Below are 17941 nucleotides of genomic sequence, written 5' to 3' on the forward strand. Positions count from 1 at the left end.
CGCCGCTGATAAAGGCAATTCATAACCAATAGATGCACGCTCACATTTATACAGCACTGACATGCTTTATTCATGCACATATCGCAGTCTGCATCAGTCTTACATCACATAAAGCTGCTGATATACTGTTTGAGAGTCTTCAGAGACAGTATAAAGAGGAGACAAATGAATGGGAGAAACTGCAATGCTCAACATGGCAGTTTTTGGCACAGACATCAGCCCATTCTCTATGTGCATGAATGTTAGCTGGCCCAACCTGACAGAAAGACCAACCTGCTAATGTTTTAATTGTCTTTGAACTAAATGAAATAGTGTCAAATGATTCAACAGTCATTCAAGAAATACTTTTTTAAAATATTATTATTATTTTTTTTTTAAAGATTTTAATTTTGCCACAAAATACCCACAACATTAAGGTATAATAAAAATAATTACTGAAGTTAAAATTTAAGTTGATTATATAAGATAGATAGATAGATAGATAGACAGACAGACAGACAGACAGACAGACAGACACACACACACACACACACATACACACAGTTGAGGTCAAAAGTTTACATCCCCCTTTCAGAATCTGCAAAATGTTAATTATTTTACCAAAATAAGAGATATCATACAAAATGCATGTTATTGTTTACTTAGTACTGCCCTGAATAAAATATTTCACATAAAAGATGTTTACATATAGTCCACAAGAGAAAATAATAGTTGAATTTATAAATATTACCCCCGTTCAAAAGTTTACATCCCCTTGATTCTTAATACTGTGTTGTTACCTGAACAATTTTTGTTTAGTGATAGTTGTTCATGAGTCCTCATATGTATCACATTATCACAGTTTCTCATATTTGGGGGAAATAAACAAAATTTTAGTACGGTTATGCAATTTTATGTTTTAGTAGTGTTTTAGTATGTGATTTAAAATGCTGTAATGTGATGTGGTTGCTACCAAAGCATTACTGTCACTACCGAAACATGGGATATTTTGTGAGAAATAAAGAATTATCAGCTAAGATGTTATGATAGTTTTTGATTCAATGTATATTCAAACTAATGAATCCTTAAATTTAACTTTGAAATCACAATGATCAACTTTTTGCCTGTTATAAGAAAAATTGGATTCGAAATACAATAAATCTCATAAATTACACTTGAAATATTGTTAAAAATGTAATTGTTATTGATTTACCTCTGAAAAAATACCTCTGAAATTTTAATAAGATAACAAAAAGATACATTTACAATGTAGATGTAAGCAAAATCTTATTAGGTCAATATAACCCTTCTAATTAAATTATTATTACTGTGTTTCGGTAATGACAAATTTGGGGAGAGGACAAATATTCCAGAACTTTCTGAAAATACATTATGATAATTTACTGCACAATTAATATAAATGTGTACCTTGTATATTATACAATTTGTATACATACAATTTATTTTGGAAAAATATTTGTTGTTTCCAATAAGATGTTTCCAACTCTATCTTTAGACCAATTCTGTAGAATGGCCCATATACATATAACAGGGAACAAGGAAAATAATTTGATATAGTTTTATATTATTTAATTTTATGTGAGAGTGTATACATACGTATATATACGCATTTATTTATTTGATATATTTTGCCATATGGTACCATAAAATACTCACGCCATTAGGATGAATTTGAGTTCGTTATATAACATTTTGAGTAACAGTCTTTAAAATAAAGTTTATAGTTGTAATATATGTGAATATGTTTTTGGGTAATGCAAAAAAAAAATCAATATCATTTTTAAAAAATTTTATTTAATTTTTTTTTTTTATATAGCAACATACTGCAACACCTTAGCAACCACATAACAACACCCTGACCACCACCGAGAAGATCTCAGCGTCATTGTCTGGAGTTTTGCATGCACAAAAACAGCATATTTTCTTTACAAATGGACATTCTTGCAAAGTAGGCTTGCCAAAGTCTTTTGGAGATTTTGTTATTTCCCCCTTCAAGCTGACAGAAGCTGTACTTGACTGAAAATAGCTGCCGGAGGCACTGGCAAGATGACCGCTGACTGTTCTCACTCGCATTGGGACGGTATCTGCTCCTAACACAATTCACCGTACAATCGCCCTACAATGCCCAATCTGCCGTGGCTGTGTTGGGATGGCACACGGGGCCGAGACTGCTGTCTGTGGCAATAGGCCACGTTCGGCACATTTCTGCTTTGCTAGCTAGCAACAGCTGGAGCGAGCAGTCGGATGGTCGTCAGGAATCAGCATGGCAGCCGTGATTGTGCTGACGCCGACACAGGGCCTGGCCAGGAGATCAGTGCCCAATGAAAACGTGTGATTTGTTGCTTTTAGATTTGGGTGATGTCACCTCCAATTTGAGGCGGCTCTCCGGCCCTCGGGCGAGTTGCTGGGACACGACCACATACTGATGAAGTGCTGGCAATCGGGACCCAGTTCTTTCATCCGGGCTGTAATGGAGGTCTAAACCGTTGCGCACTCTCTCATTCGGATGTGCTATTGGCATTCGCTCGCCTTTGAAGAGAAAAATGAAAGGGTGCCATTGACCCCATACATCTCTAGGCAGTGTAGAAGTGGCTTGCGATGAGCAGCTTGATTATAGTTTAAAATGCAGACGTTGTAAATACCAAGAGGTCATGAAAAAGATCTAAATAATCACATGCATGTTTGTGAATCTTTCCCAATGTTGTGATTATAAGAGGTTTTGCTGAAGTTATTAGTAATGAATGTGAAATTGGCTGCGGTACAAGGAAGTGCAATGAGATGCTATCATCACTTTGATTTAAGACTGGCACGATGGGACATTTGGCTTTATGCTGTCTGTTTGTTACCTTTCATGCACTTTTGTTCAAGAAGTATGCTTCAGATGTGTAAATCAGGAACTGGCCGACTAGGAATTCTGAGATAAATTTCAATTATATCGATTGTAAATTAAAGAGATGTAGTTAGACTAACCATGATTTGTTATAGAAATAAAATAAAAGGTTTGATGATAGTGCAGGGTTGGGTAAAATTTGTCATTCCATTTTTTTTTATTAAAATTTGAACTGAAATTACAGTTTAGTTTAGTTTAGTTTAGTTTATTTTATTTATTTATAAAGCACATTTAAAAACAACTTGAGTTCCAACCAAAGTGCTGTACAACAAATATAAAACAAAGTAAAAACATACCCAATCAAGACAAACAAAGGGACAAATACAATTTTACACCCTCAAACTGAATTAAAACAAAGAAATAGAAGGAAAAGATTTTATGTGGAGGGGAAGACTGTTCCAGAGCCTAGGTGCTGCCACAGCAAAAGTCCGGTCTCCTTTAGTTTTAAAATGTGAACGAAGGACTGAGAGAAGAAATTGACTAGACGACCGAAGAGATCTAGAGGTGGAATGCGGAATGAGGAGATTACAAATATACTGGGGAGCATAACCACGTAAAGCTTTAAAAACAAAGAGCAAAATCTTAAAATCAACACGGAACTTAACAGGGAGCCAGTGTAGAGAGGAGAGAACCCGGGATAATGTGCTCACGTTTTCTGGTGCCAGTCAGTAATCTGGCTGCCGCATTTTGCACCAATTGCAATCGGTTCAGAGATGATTTAGGCAAACCCAGATAAAGTGAGTTACAGTAATCCAACCTTGAAGTTATAAACACATGAATTACAGTTTGAAGGTCCTTCATGGAAAGTATCTTCTTGATTCTATCAACTGATCTTAATTGAAAGAAACTGCTTTTCACAACAGTACTAATGTGTTTATCAAAAGCCAACGTTGGATCAACGACAACACCAAGGTTTCTAACATGATCACGTACATTTAATGCCAGAAGGGCAAGCTGCTTGACAATGCCAGAGGACACAGCTGTTGGACCAAAAACCATTATTTCAGTTTTATCATTATTGTAAAAAATTCAAGTCATCCAGCATTTAATGCCTTGAAGACATGCAAACAGCATAGATAGACATAGCACTGTTATTGTTTAACAGCAAAATAAATTTGAGCATTGTCGGCATAGAGATGATATATTAATTTATGTTTCTGATAAAATATAACCGAGTGGAAGCATATAAGGAGAAAAGGAGAGGACCCAGAATAGAGCCCTGTGGAACACCGTAGGAAATTCGAGCCCAAGATGAAAAACAATTCCCCAAATTCACAGAAAAAGATCTGTCCTTAAAGTAGGAAGCAAACCAGTTCAACACAGATCCCTGAAAACCAGCAACTTGATCAAGTCTTTGAAGAAGGATGTCATGATCTATTATATCAAATTCTGCATTTAAATCAAGCATGATTAAGGTACAGCAAGAACCAGAGTCAAGCGAAAGTAAAATATCATTAGTAAACTTCAACAGGGCAGATTCAGTACTATGAAATTCTCTAAACCCAGACTGAAATGTGTCAAAAATATTACAAATACTCTAGTAAGATGAAATCTGAGAATAAACATCTTTTTCCAAAACTTTTGAGATGAAAGATAATTTAGATATGGGTCTATAGTTATTCAGATTATGCTGAACAAGATTATGTTTTTTTAACAGTGGTTGGACTATAGCATGTTTAAAAGAAGCTGGTACAATTCCATTTGTTAAGGAGTTGTTGATAATAGCAGTAACAACTGTACTTAAGGCTGGAAAAACCTCTTTGAAAATCTGAGAAGGCAGAACATCAGTGACAAAATGAGGGCTTCATACTAAGAACAATATCATAGAGCTGTGAAGGTGACACGGGTTGGAAAAGAGATAGAGAGCTCCGATGAGAAGCCATTTCTAGAGGAGAAGAGTTTTGAAATGGTATGTTAGACCTGATACACTCGACTTTATGGATAAAATGTTTTAAAAACTGTTTGCACAAATCAGTAGAGAATTCTAATGAAATACTAGGAGCGGGATTTAAAAAGACAATTGTATTAAAGAGTATCTTCGGCCTATCTGCATTTTGTGCAATTATATCTCCAGGAAGAGGAATTTATTGAATTAAGCAAGTTTAGATACAGTAAATAAAGTTCCGATTAGCCATTTCATTAAATACTGATAAAAATGTTGAATAAACAACACAGCCATCAAAACTATTTTATTTTTGCTAGAGCACCACAAGTTTATTCCAAAAAAAAAAAAAATCAGTCCAATGTAATGATCCATGAAATGAAAGTTCAAAATAAAATAATAAAATTAAATAAAATGTCATAGTACCCCACTTGTGTGACATATGAAGACAAAATAAAACAAAACTCCACCTATGTGAACATGGTAATGTTTATTGGTAATTCATACTGAAAAGTTTAATTTAAATGTTAAAATGTATTAATTATTATGTCATTTAAAACTTCATTTACATATTTTTTATATATATATTTTATTTAAATAAAAAAAATTACACTTACAGTTCTTTAAAGTTAATTAAATTTTAACTCCTCAAATTTGATTTACAATTACGCATTCTGTTTGCCTCTTTCCTTATTTTAAATTCAGGAAACAAATTGGCATTTAAAGGCATTCTGAATAGCGAAGCGAACAGCGATGCTAGTAAAACAAGGTTTGCTACATCAGCAGGTTAATCATACAGCCACAAGACTTTGAGCAACCTGGTTTGATCAAGCCTCTTTAAATTCACTACAGCAGCCATACAATTAAACTTTCATGCTACACATTGTTTCATATGGTGCATATTTATACAGAACTACTGTAATCTCCATTGATGGCTAACACATGAGCTGCTAAGAGACCTGAGTCTACATTCTTTTTTTTTGGGTGAGAGCGACACTCCATCTATCCTTGAAAGCACATCTGTCTCTCCTCCGCGCTTCTCTCTATCGCTGACTGTGCAACACTTTATTTCAGCCGGCCTTTTGAAAAGGTGACTGGAAGTGAGTGACGCTTTGCTAAAACCTTTCAAACGTTCTCGTGCAGGTAAAAAGGAAATGTAGATGCTGCTCAATCATTGAGCATGTCTTTCTGGGCCGACCCAGCGTCAAACACAGAAATGAAAGAGAATGAATATTTAAAGACAACCATTACAAGTTGAGCTTGCCACAAGGAAGACAGAGAAATGGAAAGGAAAAGAGGAAAATAGCGACTGCCCTGAAAATTATGACGCTGTCTGTTGGTCTGAGGTACACGGTATGATGGAGGGCTGTTCCAGATATTGCTGTACGCCAAAGAGCTATTTAAAGTGCGATAGTTCCTTTACCTGAAACTTTTATAAAGCGAGGTTTCAGATTGTCATCTCTGTCAGTTTTGTTTTTCAAACCCGTCGTCTATAGTTAAAATGTTTTGAGAGGTTTTAGAAGTGCATCTGAAGCAAAGCATGAAATCAAAATGGGAGTTTTGCGGCTTTTAGTTCATGTCTGCTAGATTCGAGGGCATCCATATGCTAGTGCACTGCTGAAAGTTAACAAAATTAACTTGTAAGGCCTTACGAAACAAAGATATATGGAATATAGTTTTAGCTACATAGTCAACAGCGTTAACACACAAGCCTGAAGATCGCTGAGAATGAACAAATGTAAAAAGACAAGCTCTTAACATCACAATACAACAAAAACTGCATCAGTTTGAAGCAATATTGTTTGTCATGTCAACTGTGTTTGACTAGTTGACATTTTCATTGTCAAGGCCTTATATGGTTTGGTCGAATAGATATGAGCATCTCAATGTGGCTCCATGTCCAAATTGTTGAATTTTACCCATTTTCAATGGTCGAAAACCAAGCGTGGGTCACTTTGCATACAGCTGATACTTACTGTATTAAGGGGGAATGTATGAAGAATAAGTACTGCTGAAACTAAAAAATGTAGCTTGTTTCCCTCTATCATATCTATGCATCGAACATTCCTAGCCAAAAAATGTAAACTCTACATGTGTTTGCATGAAACTAGTGTGACAGAATCACTTGCTAACCTTATTTGTGTAGTTTTATCCAATCTTTTCTTCTCAATGTCAATGTGACACCAGTAAATTCTGCATATGGCAGAAACACACAACCAGACGTTCATCTGCCAAGAAAAATAATCAAAAAAGAATTGTAAACAACTTTAACATAAAAGCTTTTTTACTGAATAATTAATATACTGCAAGTGCTTTACCAAAATCACAAGTTTCGCATTTCTGCCTTTAAATCCTCTGGAAAAATAGCCCATTCTAGTAAACGTGAGTTTTTTATTGGGTTTTTTTCCATGACTGATCATCATTTTCTGACATCTGCCACAAATGCTGTCGATGTTTACATGATAAAACAGAGTTTAGTTCAACTTTGACCTCACATTTCAGCTCATGTAGGAGGAAGAAAGAAAGATAGCTGATCGACATTGCTGTTTGTGATTATGACGATTTCTCAGTTCACAGAAAAGAGCTGAGCTTTCATCTGTCACCCGAGTCAACGTCTGCTGAGGTGTTAACATCACATACATGTAAAAACAGCTTCTCCCACACATGTGGTCATATTAACTGACAATGATTCATTTAATATCTGTTCATCCACACCCAGATAAACAGTACAGAAATGAGAGGAACAGTAAAGATCAAATCTCTGCAAATCTAAAACCGAGATTTGTAAACCCACAGATAAAATGGCAAAATAGAAAACTGAACCAAATTTCCAACTTTTTATACTCAGTATGAGGAAAAAGCTCTCTCTCTCTTTATTTTTTATTTTTTTAAACCTAAAAATGTTTTTGAATGGTTATATCAACATAATATTCATTAAAACCACAAAAACATACTATTAAAAAATGTTTTCGCATCAAAAATAATTTCTAAAAACATTAGAGAGATACAATTGTCTTCCAATCAGTCTTAAATTCTAACAAATGTCTTACATAAGATGCATAGTATACACGGCATAATATGTGTGTGTGTGTGTGTGTGTGTGTGTGTGTGTGTGTGTGTGTGTGTGTGTGTGTAAGAATTTTATATTTAGTAATATATGAACAAGGCTATATATTTACGTTTATTTAATGTTTTACCTACTTTTTATAAATATATACTCAAACATACTATAAATATAATTGTATGATAAAATGAAAAAAAAACAATAATTGTATAATAAAATTATGATTACTGTACGTTAATCTGCCTTCTGTATCCACAAAATAGTAAAACTACACAAATATATTTATAATATAGTTATAATATAAAGGATTCATAAATATTTTTATATTTCTAAAGCTGTGCATGAGTAAATGCATGTACATATTACATACAAATACTATGAACATAATAGGTGGGTGTTATTGCATTGTTAAAAGTAATCAGCCAATCAGAGCAGCACCTCAACTTTGGACCTCAAGGAAAACAGTAAGTTTAAAGTAGGCAAAATAAACACTGCCTATGCTTGTGTCACTATTAGACAGTGTTACTTAAGAAAAAAATTAATGAATACGTTTTATGTTTGTATTGTTTATTATATCTCACCCTAAATCACCTCCTTAGAGAAACGGGGTACTTATTTTGGCCTGGTCACCTCATGATTTCTGAAACCTCCTAATCAAATAGCACCCACGTTACCATCGCAAGCTCGTTGACCCTTTTATCTTCCCTTCGAGTCAGTGTTGATCCAGAGAACACACAGTCATCAGGAAAATACAAAGTGAGACAGAGAGAGAGAGAATGCTTTGTGTTTATTCAAGCAGGCAAATTTCAATGCGCATTTGGCCCATTACAGCGCATCAACATCAGAGAGCAGCACGCTAAAGCGAGCGAGAAGCATACACTTATCATTATTTTATGACATGTCTAATGACAGATTGACAGAGGATTTGCAAATGTGAGCCGACGTCGATTTTGCCAAGTTCGGTTTCTGCTGCTGCCTGCGTGATGCAAGCATACTTACGTGGATAATTTGATTTTGCAGTGGATTTATTAGTACATTTTTAAAAAAAGAACCTCCACGCCCCGTCGGTGTGGTGAATCTAAGATGTTCTGATGTTTTGAAGCCATCAGACTATGAATAATAGGAATTATGACATTTAGGAGGCTTAAAATGGTGTAAATGCTTCAAAACAATTTTATAAGGAGTCAGAATGTACGTGATGGTACGGGCAAGCTGTTCGCTTTGATCAGTTGCAAAATCATCACACAAAAATAAACCTGACCACGGTGCTAGTTTGTGACCCAAATGCCTTCAGATCCCCATGAATACCGTGCTGATCGCAGTACTAGGATTGATGTATCTACAGACGCTTTAAGATACTCTGTGAATTTAAACTCTCTCCCTTTTCCCCCACTTTCTGTCACGTAATTTTGATTCAGTACGCTGTGGCGGTAGCGCCCGCCTCATGTGCACCCTACAGAGTCAATGTGCAAATGAGGTGCAGGATTCCTTTAATCATTGCTCTTTGCTCAGACTGTAGCAGATCAGGGTTCACAAGAAGAAAGGTTGTAATTAAGGTGGACATGTTAGATATTAGATTAACTGTATTAATATGGAAACACTTGAATTGAATAAACATGAAGCTCGAGATAAATTGCTTGCCAAATCTTCACGCTCGCATGAAGTAAGCGAAGTAAGACTCGCGCCAGCGAGTGAGGATGATGATGGAAATGGTTTTAAGAAGGAGGCCATAATGATAATCATGATCATTATAAACGTAACTGCACATTTGATTTGGTATTACCATGTTTTGGACAAGTTTCATGGTAATATCATTGTATGCTTTGATGTACTTGGAGTACAAGGCAAATACCATGGTATACAAATATGGTGATCATTTGGAGCTATGGTGTTACCATGTTTTTGAAAAAGTACCATGGTAATACCATGGTGTGCTTTGATGTACTTGGAGTACAAGGCAAATACCATGGTATATAAATATGGTAATCATTTAGAACTATGATATGCAGTATATAACAATATACCATGGTGTTACCATGTTAGTACTATGTACTAACATGGTAACTGAACAAGTACTATGGTAATATCATGGTTGCTTTATTGTAGTATGCAAACATATAAATATGGTAATAATTTTGAATTTAACATCAAAGACAAATAGCATTACAATGCTGTTTGGATGAGTACCACAGCACCAGGGTCTGCTTTTATGTGCTTTTGAGAAGCATTGTCATTATATATACAGCATATAACAAAGTACAGTGCTATTACCATATTTTTGGACAGGTACCACAAATGGTATGCTTTGAGGTCCCTGAAAGTATCATTAAAATACTGTGGTATTTATTTATTTATGTGATTCATTTAGAGCCATGATATAAATCAAAGTACTGTTCCATGGTATTACCATGTTTTCAGACAAGTACCATGGCAAAACCAAGGTATGCTTTGAAGCACATGAAAGTACCATGCAAATACCATGGTATTATTTATGGTAATCATTTAGAGTTGTGATATATAGCAAAGTACCATAGCATTACCAAGTTTTTAGACAGGTACCATGGTAAAACCATGCTTTGAAGCACCTGAAAGAACCTTGCGAATATCATATATACAGGTATATCTAAAAAAAAAAAAGAATATCATGAAAAAGGTCAATATTTTTTTTCACTCATTTCAGAAAGAGTGAAACATATAGTGAAATATTCCAAGCCTTTATTTCTTGAAATTTTGATGATTATGGCTTACAGATAATGAAAACCCAAAATTCAGTGTCTCAGAAAATTAGAATATTGTATAAGATCAATCAAAAAAGGATATTTTAAACAGAAATGTCAGGCTTCTGAAATGTATGTTCATTTCTATGCACTCAATACTTGGTTGGGCCTCCTTTTGCATGAATTACTGCATCGATGCGGCGTGGCATGGAGGCAATCAGCCTGTGGCACTGCTCAGGTGTAATGGAAGCCCAGGTTGCTTAGATAGCGGCCTTCAGGTCATCTGCATTGTTGGGTCTGGTGTCTCTCATCTTCCTCTTGACAATACCCCATAGATCCTCTATGGGGTTCAGGTCAGGTGAGTTTGCTGGCCAATCAAGCACAGTAACACCATGGTCATTTAATCAGCTTTTGGTACCTTTGGCAGTGTGGGCAGGTGCCAAGTCCTGCTGGAAAATGAAATCAGCATCTTCATAAAGCTTGTCAGCAGAAGGAAGCATGAAGTGCTCTAAAATTTCCTGGTATGGCTGCGTTGACTGTGGACTTCAGAAAACACAGTGGACCAACACCAGCAGATGACATGGCAGCCAAAATCATCACTGACTGTGGAAACTTCACACTGGACTTCAAGCAGCTTGGATTCTGTGCCTCTCCACTCTTCCTCCAGACTCTGGGACCTTGATTTCCAAATGAAATGCAAAATTTACTTTCATCTGAAAAGAGGACTTTGGACCACTCAGCAACAGTCCAGTTCTTTTTCTCCACAGCCCAGGTAAGACGCTTCTGACGTTGTCTCTGGTTCAGAAGTGGCTTGGTAGCCTTTTTCCTGAAGACGTCTGAGCGTGGAGACTCTTGATGCATTGACTCCAGCTTCAGTCCACTCCTTGTGAAGCTCTCCCAAGTGTTTGAATCAGCTTTGCTTGACAGTATTCTCAAGCTTGCGGTCATCCCTGTTGCTTGTGCACCTTTTCCTACCCAAATTCTTCCTTCCAGTCAACTTTGTATTTAATATGCTTTGATACAGCACTCTGTAAACAGCAACACCTTTCAGTAATGACCCTCTGTGACTTACCCTCTTTGTGGAGGGCATCAATGTTCGTCTTCTGGATCATTGCCAAGTCAGCAGTCTTCTCCATTATTGTGGTTTCAAAGAACAAGATATACCCGGAATTTATTCTGTAGAGATGGCCATTATTGAAACTGAAATGTAAATATTCTAATATTTTGAGATACTGATTTTTGACTTTCATGAGCTGTAAGCTCTAATCATCAAAATTAAAACAAAAAAAACTTTTGAAATGTTTTACTTTACATGTAATGAATCTAAAATATATTAAAGTTTCACTTTTTGAAATAAGTTACAAGAAAAAATTTACTTTTTCACGATATTCTTTGAGATTATCGATTATTTTTTGAGATGCACCTGTATGTTTATTTTGAGCCATGGATAAAGCAATGTACCATGGCATTACCACGGTATATTTTGAAGTGCCTGAAAGCACCTTTTTTTAAAAAAAGTACCATGATACTGGCATGGTTGTTTGGACATGATATTGTGGTATCTTGGACATAAAATTATCATATTTGAACATACCATGTTATATATTGAATTACATTGGAGTACCGTGTGGATACTATGGTCACAATTATATATAAAAAAAAAAAAAAAAAAAAAAAAAAAAAAAAAAAAACATGGTTCTACCATGGTATCTTGGACATGTCTTGGAATGACCATGGAGTAAATAAAATAACAACCATGTTACATGGATATCATTAGTACCATGGCATAAAGTCACATTCACCCTTAAGATAATTGCAAACATATAGAAATGCTTTTTTGTTTTTTAAATTGCTATTTGCTTATATTGCTATAATCTTTTATACATTAATGTACACTGCCATAATGTGCACTGATGAATTGTTCACAATAAAACCAGAAATGCGTGTACTAGAAAAGAAAATATGCTCAAATTTGATTTTATGTTGACTTTAGCTGTTAGCCAGAGAGTATGTAATTGTACAATAAGACACAGCAGAGACTGTCCTTTGAATATACAAAACACAGGAAGCATAAGTTAGTGTTTAAAACAGCAGTTGGCCCCGAGCTGACAGTGAAAAAAACAGTGGAATCAATAGAACACTCTGTTATCTATCTCTATATCAGCGTTTAAAGAGAAAGATTATATGTCAGGACTGGGTCTGACCAGACGGAGGCAGAGATACATCATTGTGAAGAGTCAGTGGTCTTTTGTGTGTAAATCATACGTCACATGGCCTCCGAGTTCATCCTCAGGCCACGGAATACATTTACAACAGACACAGACCTCCATATGTCTCCTCCGATTGGCTGTTTTCTGTAGATGTATTTAGATTATTGTACAGCGCTGCATTTGCCTGATATTTATCGTGGTCAGATGTGCCATATCTTTTACAGTGATACTTTGTGTTGTTATACGTAGATCTCAAAATACATGAAAACAAAGCATTAATCTTCATGATGAACAGTCGGTCTGACATCACGAGGGTCAGAACAAAAATAGCCTAATCCACCACACTTTTAGGTTAACACAAACGCTAGCTACTATTTCACACATTGTTGCACTCTAAAATGTGACCGAACAGAGTTCATAATGCAAACTTAGAACACATTACAGTCAGCCAGGCAACAATTTGAAAAGAGTGGTATATAAAGTTATAATATGTAGCATATATTACCTTGTTTTTGGACAAGTACCATGGTAATACTATATGGTCAGTGCTGGGTAGATTACTTACAAATTCTGATACGGATTCCGAATTACATTACGCAAAAACTGCAATTAGTAATAACCAGACTGCTTTTGATTACATTTGACCTAACTTGTTTATCACATTGATTTAAATCGTATAATCTTGATATAAAAATACAAAGAGAAAGAAAATATATTCCATTTGCTCCTATTAACAGCATGAAGTGCATTAAAGATTACATTACATCAAAGTTTAATGAAAAGCTAATAATTAGGCTAATTAAATCATTAAAATGTAAAATTAAAATAAATGCAACAATCAAAATAAAACACTTATAACTGTTCACCTGCATGTCATGTGACCAATGTGAATAATATGTAATTATTTAATCAATAAAAAGTAACTGTAATCTGATTACAGTGATACAAGTATTTTAAAATAAAGTAAATATATAATTTAATAACATTTACTTAATTTTTGGAATCTGATTACGTAATCCAGATTACATGTAATTGACTACAGCTTTGAAGTATCTGAAAATACTGTGCAAATAACATGGTGTACAAATATAGACAAGAAATGAAAAGTAGTACCTAGAGTATGGTGTGATAACACAGACATTTGTATCTACTCGTGTGTCCTTATTGTAAGCACCTGATCCTCTCTTGTACTTTTCCACCATTTTTCCAAATCCTAGTGAGCTTCGTCGCTGTCTACTGCCAACAAAGGCAGCTAGATTGTCTTCAAACTGTTGTTCTTCTTTTAAATGCTCTTTTCATCAAATAACCCTGAAAAATATATATAATAAAGTTCCCCCAAAAATATTAAGCAGCAAAACTGTTTGCAACATTGATAATAATTAGAAATGTTTCTTGAGCAGCAAATCAGCATATTAGAATGATTTCTGAAGATCGCGTGACACTGAAGACTGGAGTAATATGATGCTGAAAATTCAGCTTTGACCTCAAAGGAATTAATTACAATCTAAAAAATATTTAAATATAACAGTTGTTGGAAATTGTAATAAAATTTCACAATGCTACCAGCTAACTGTGCAACAAATGCTATGGACGAGATTTTAGCATTCCTAAGACTCATAACATAACAACACCTTTTGCAAACTAAGTTATCTCTAGAATAATTTATCATTTATCACATGCTTTAGAAAAGACAACACATTGCCGCTTGGCACAAACAGACAGAAATGTGATATTAAGATGCATGAACAAAGCAGATAAAGACATCCAACACACTTAAACCAACGCAAAACAAGGAATTATATATTTTTAAATAAAGCGTTCCTTCTCAGAGATGCCGTGAAGAGATATTACCAGCTTTCTGGATCTTTACTGGAATAAGATTAACAGCCGGTGATCGTGCGGCGTTATGAACATCATCTTAAATGTGGTGGGTGAGGAACGAACAAACACGCTCTCTTATTTGCTTCAATGTGAACTCAGACAGTCATCTAAAACCTGAAAAAAGGCTGTGAAAGCCGTAATTGGCAGGCTGCTCCCATTCCCAAGCATCTTCTATTAAATTTTAGAGTGCCAGGGAGCAATTTCATTTTGCTTTAATGAAGTTTTTAAAAGTTTGACTGATCTTCAGTGTAAGTCATCCAGAATGCCAGACCATTTGTGCTCGGTTCCCACTTTTTTTTCATTATCACTCTCTGTTATGACTCTCTTTCTCTGCATCTCTGCCATTTTATTATGAAGGATAGAGCCCCTCTTTCTTCACAGCCAGGGCCTCCATCATTTTGTCAGCTTTCTTTACAGAAAACTTTTATGTATACCTAAAACGCCTCTTTTAAAAAGGCCAACAGATGTAGATTAGACTTTCTGGAAAAAAAACAAGAGGCTGGACTCATTAAAAAATAGTTAGCTTGCTTGTTTTGGCCTGGCAACTGAGCCGTATCAAGAGACCAGAATATCGCAGAGACTTGATGGTGAACCCTTTGATTTGGCAGCCAACTACACAGAATGCAAATAATTCCCTAGTAAAACCCTAGCAAACATCCAAAACAGTAGGCTATATCAATTTGCTAAGCTACTCAGAACACCTTAAAGTTGCTGTATAATTATCTTGACTGCACTAAAGCATAAAAAGTCTTTACCATGTCTACAGATTTAGGAAACATGTTAAATTCAAAAACATGCTTCTCCGCAAAACAACACTACAGCCAGTTATTCTGCTTTGAAATGAGCGTTCCTCGTTGGAATGTCTGTTTTTCGTTTGGTCTGTGTAACTCCGCCCACTGCCAATTTTAAATAAATCAACTCATCAATTTACAGTTTAAAGCTCGTCGCAATCGTGCTTATTGCGTATCTTCAATCTGGCAACCCGAGTGACTGTCAAATCGAGGAGCATCTCGCTGCAGCCCACAAGATCCAGGGGGTGTGGTTAGATCCAGATCCAACTCCTCCCACCTTACATTTACCTAAACCTACCAATCTCCACCCCCTAGATATGGATCCAACCACATCCCCTGGATTTTGTGGACTGCAGTGAACCCTACTTGGTCAAATCTGAGGAGGAGGGAGAAATAATTTGGAATTTGGAATGCACTACAGTAACGTACTTGCAGCCGCTAGCTGTCAATATCACATACTGCACCTTCAACATCACAACAGCAAGTTATGCACAGGTAAGCTCATCTCCCATTTTCTTAATACAAATATAAATTAAGTATAAAGTGTAAAATAAAAAGCCTAGATGCTTGGCAACAGACACATAAAGGCTTGCTATTCCCGTGTTAATTGGACAGTGACGGAAAACATGTATAGAGCAAAGAGACTTGTTCTTACCTTTATAGTCAGAAAAGTCCATTCAGGAATAAATTAATTGTACATGGCTTGACAGTACATAATGCTAAAACGCACGATGCCAGACGTTCCGTAAATGGGCCACGTGCTGCGTTCGTCCAATCGATGACACTGTTTGCAAATATGTGACCCTGTCTGTGAAATCCAGGCTAAAGTCTCAAAATCTAAGTTTGAGATAAGCTTCAAAGGTTGATTTCAATCATTAATTTCACTATAATTTCAATCTTTGACATGGCCATACTCAGTCGGTATTAAGATATCAAGGTTACATTTTCACAGAATGTTCTTTATCTTATGAAGGATGATTTTATGTAGAAAATAGTAAATGACAAAAAAAAAAGACTTTAGCTGGGTATTCACAGACAGGGTCACATATGTAAATTAGTTAACCCTGCTAAAAAAAACAAACAAACAAAAAAACATTAGAAGCCCAATAGAAACCATCACATAAATTCCAATTGCTTCCATTAAAATACCATTATGAACCATTAGCTTTTTCCAGTAAAACCATTACAAAATTCCTTTTTGTAGTGTGTTTTGGGCATTTTTCCAATAGGATTTAACATCCCACCAATAGAATACATCACATACATATAGACACCATTATAGTTTCCATTAAAATCAATCCAATTATAACCATTAAATCCATTATATTTTCTATTGTGTTTTGGGCAGGGTTCTATTGTTTTTTTCAGCAGGGAACCCAAGCTTTTATAAATGTACAGTGTGAAACGAGAAACACGATAACCCAGGATTCAGTTTACCTCAGGGTTAACCATTTCAAGTGTGAAAAGCTATTCTGTTTCTGAAGACCATGTTCTAGATCAGGGGTAGGCAACGTCGGTCCTGGAGTGCCCTGCAGAGTTTAGCTCCAACCCTGAAAAAAACCACACCTGCCTGTAGCCCTAGTAATTCTGAAGACCTTGTTTAGCTTGTTCAGGTGTGTTTGATTAGGGTTGGAGCTAAACTCTACAGGACAGCAGCTCTTCAGGACTGATGTTGCCTACCCCGTTCTAGATATTATCCAACTAATCTTTACAGATATGCAGCTTCTTAAAAGCTGTATACTAGATTTGTATACTAGACTAGGGTTGGAGCTAAACTCTACAGGACAGCAGCTCTTCAGGACTGATGTTGCCTACCCCTGTTCTAGATATTATCCAACTAATCTTTACAGATATGCAGCTTCTTAAAAGCTGTATACTAGATTTGTATACTAGATACATTGGTTTGTATACTAGATACATTAAATTATTTGTTGCAACCTGAATGTCAAAGCCAAATACATGAAACAAATAGGCCAAATAAAAAATACTAGGCTAATAACAAAAAAATATCTGTTTTAACATTATCATGAACTTTCAATAAACAATAGTTTTACAGCATTTAATGTTAATTTCTGTATATACTAATACATTGCTGTATGAATTATTAAAGTAATGTTTTAATATTACTGTTATAATATATAAATACAGTAAATGTTGTAAGATGTTGTTCCTTGGTAATACATGATACCTACTGCATTAACAAAATGGCTGCAGGACCGGATGGCTGCTTGCCGGAACTGGATTACTCCCCTGTTGCAGTCGTGTGACTTTGTTGTTGATTGACTATGTGCTTTTTGTTGCTGGGGTGTTTTTTCTGTTCTCACACTGTACTCTCATAAGAATATAGTCTGTGAATAATTTTTTTTCTCCCCCCCTCTCCTCATGTCAAGCTGTATCTCTTCCTATAATACCTACATTTCACTGCTGGTTATACTTTGTATGATTATGTATGTGACAAATAAAATTACTTAATTGTAATTATTGTAAAGTGTTACTGCGGCGTCAA

This window comes from Barbus barbus (assembly GCF_936440315.1).
Source record: "Barbus barbus genome assembly, chromosome: 41".
Taxonomy (NCBI): domain Eukaryota; kingdom Metazoa; phylum Chordata; class Actinopteri; order Cypriniformes; family Cyprinidae; genus Barbus; species Barbus barbus.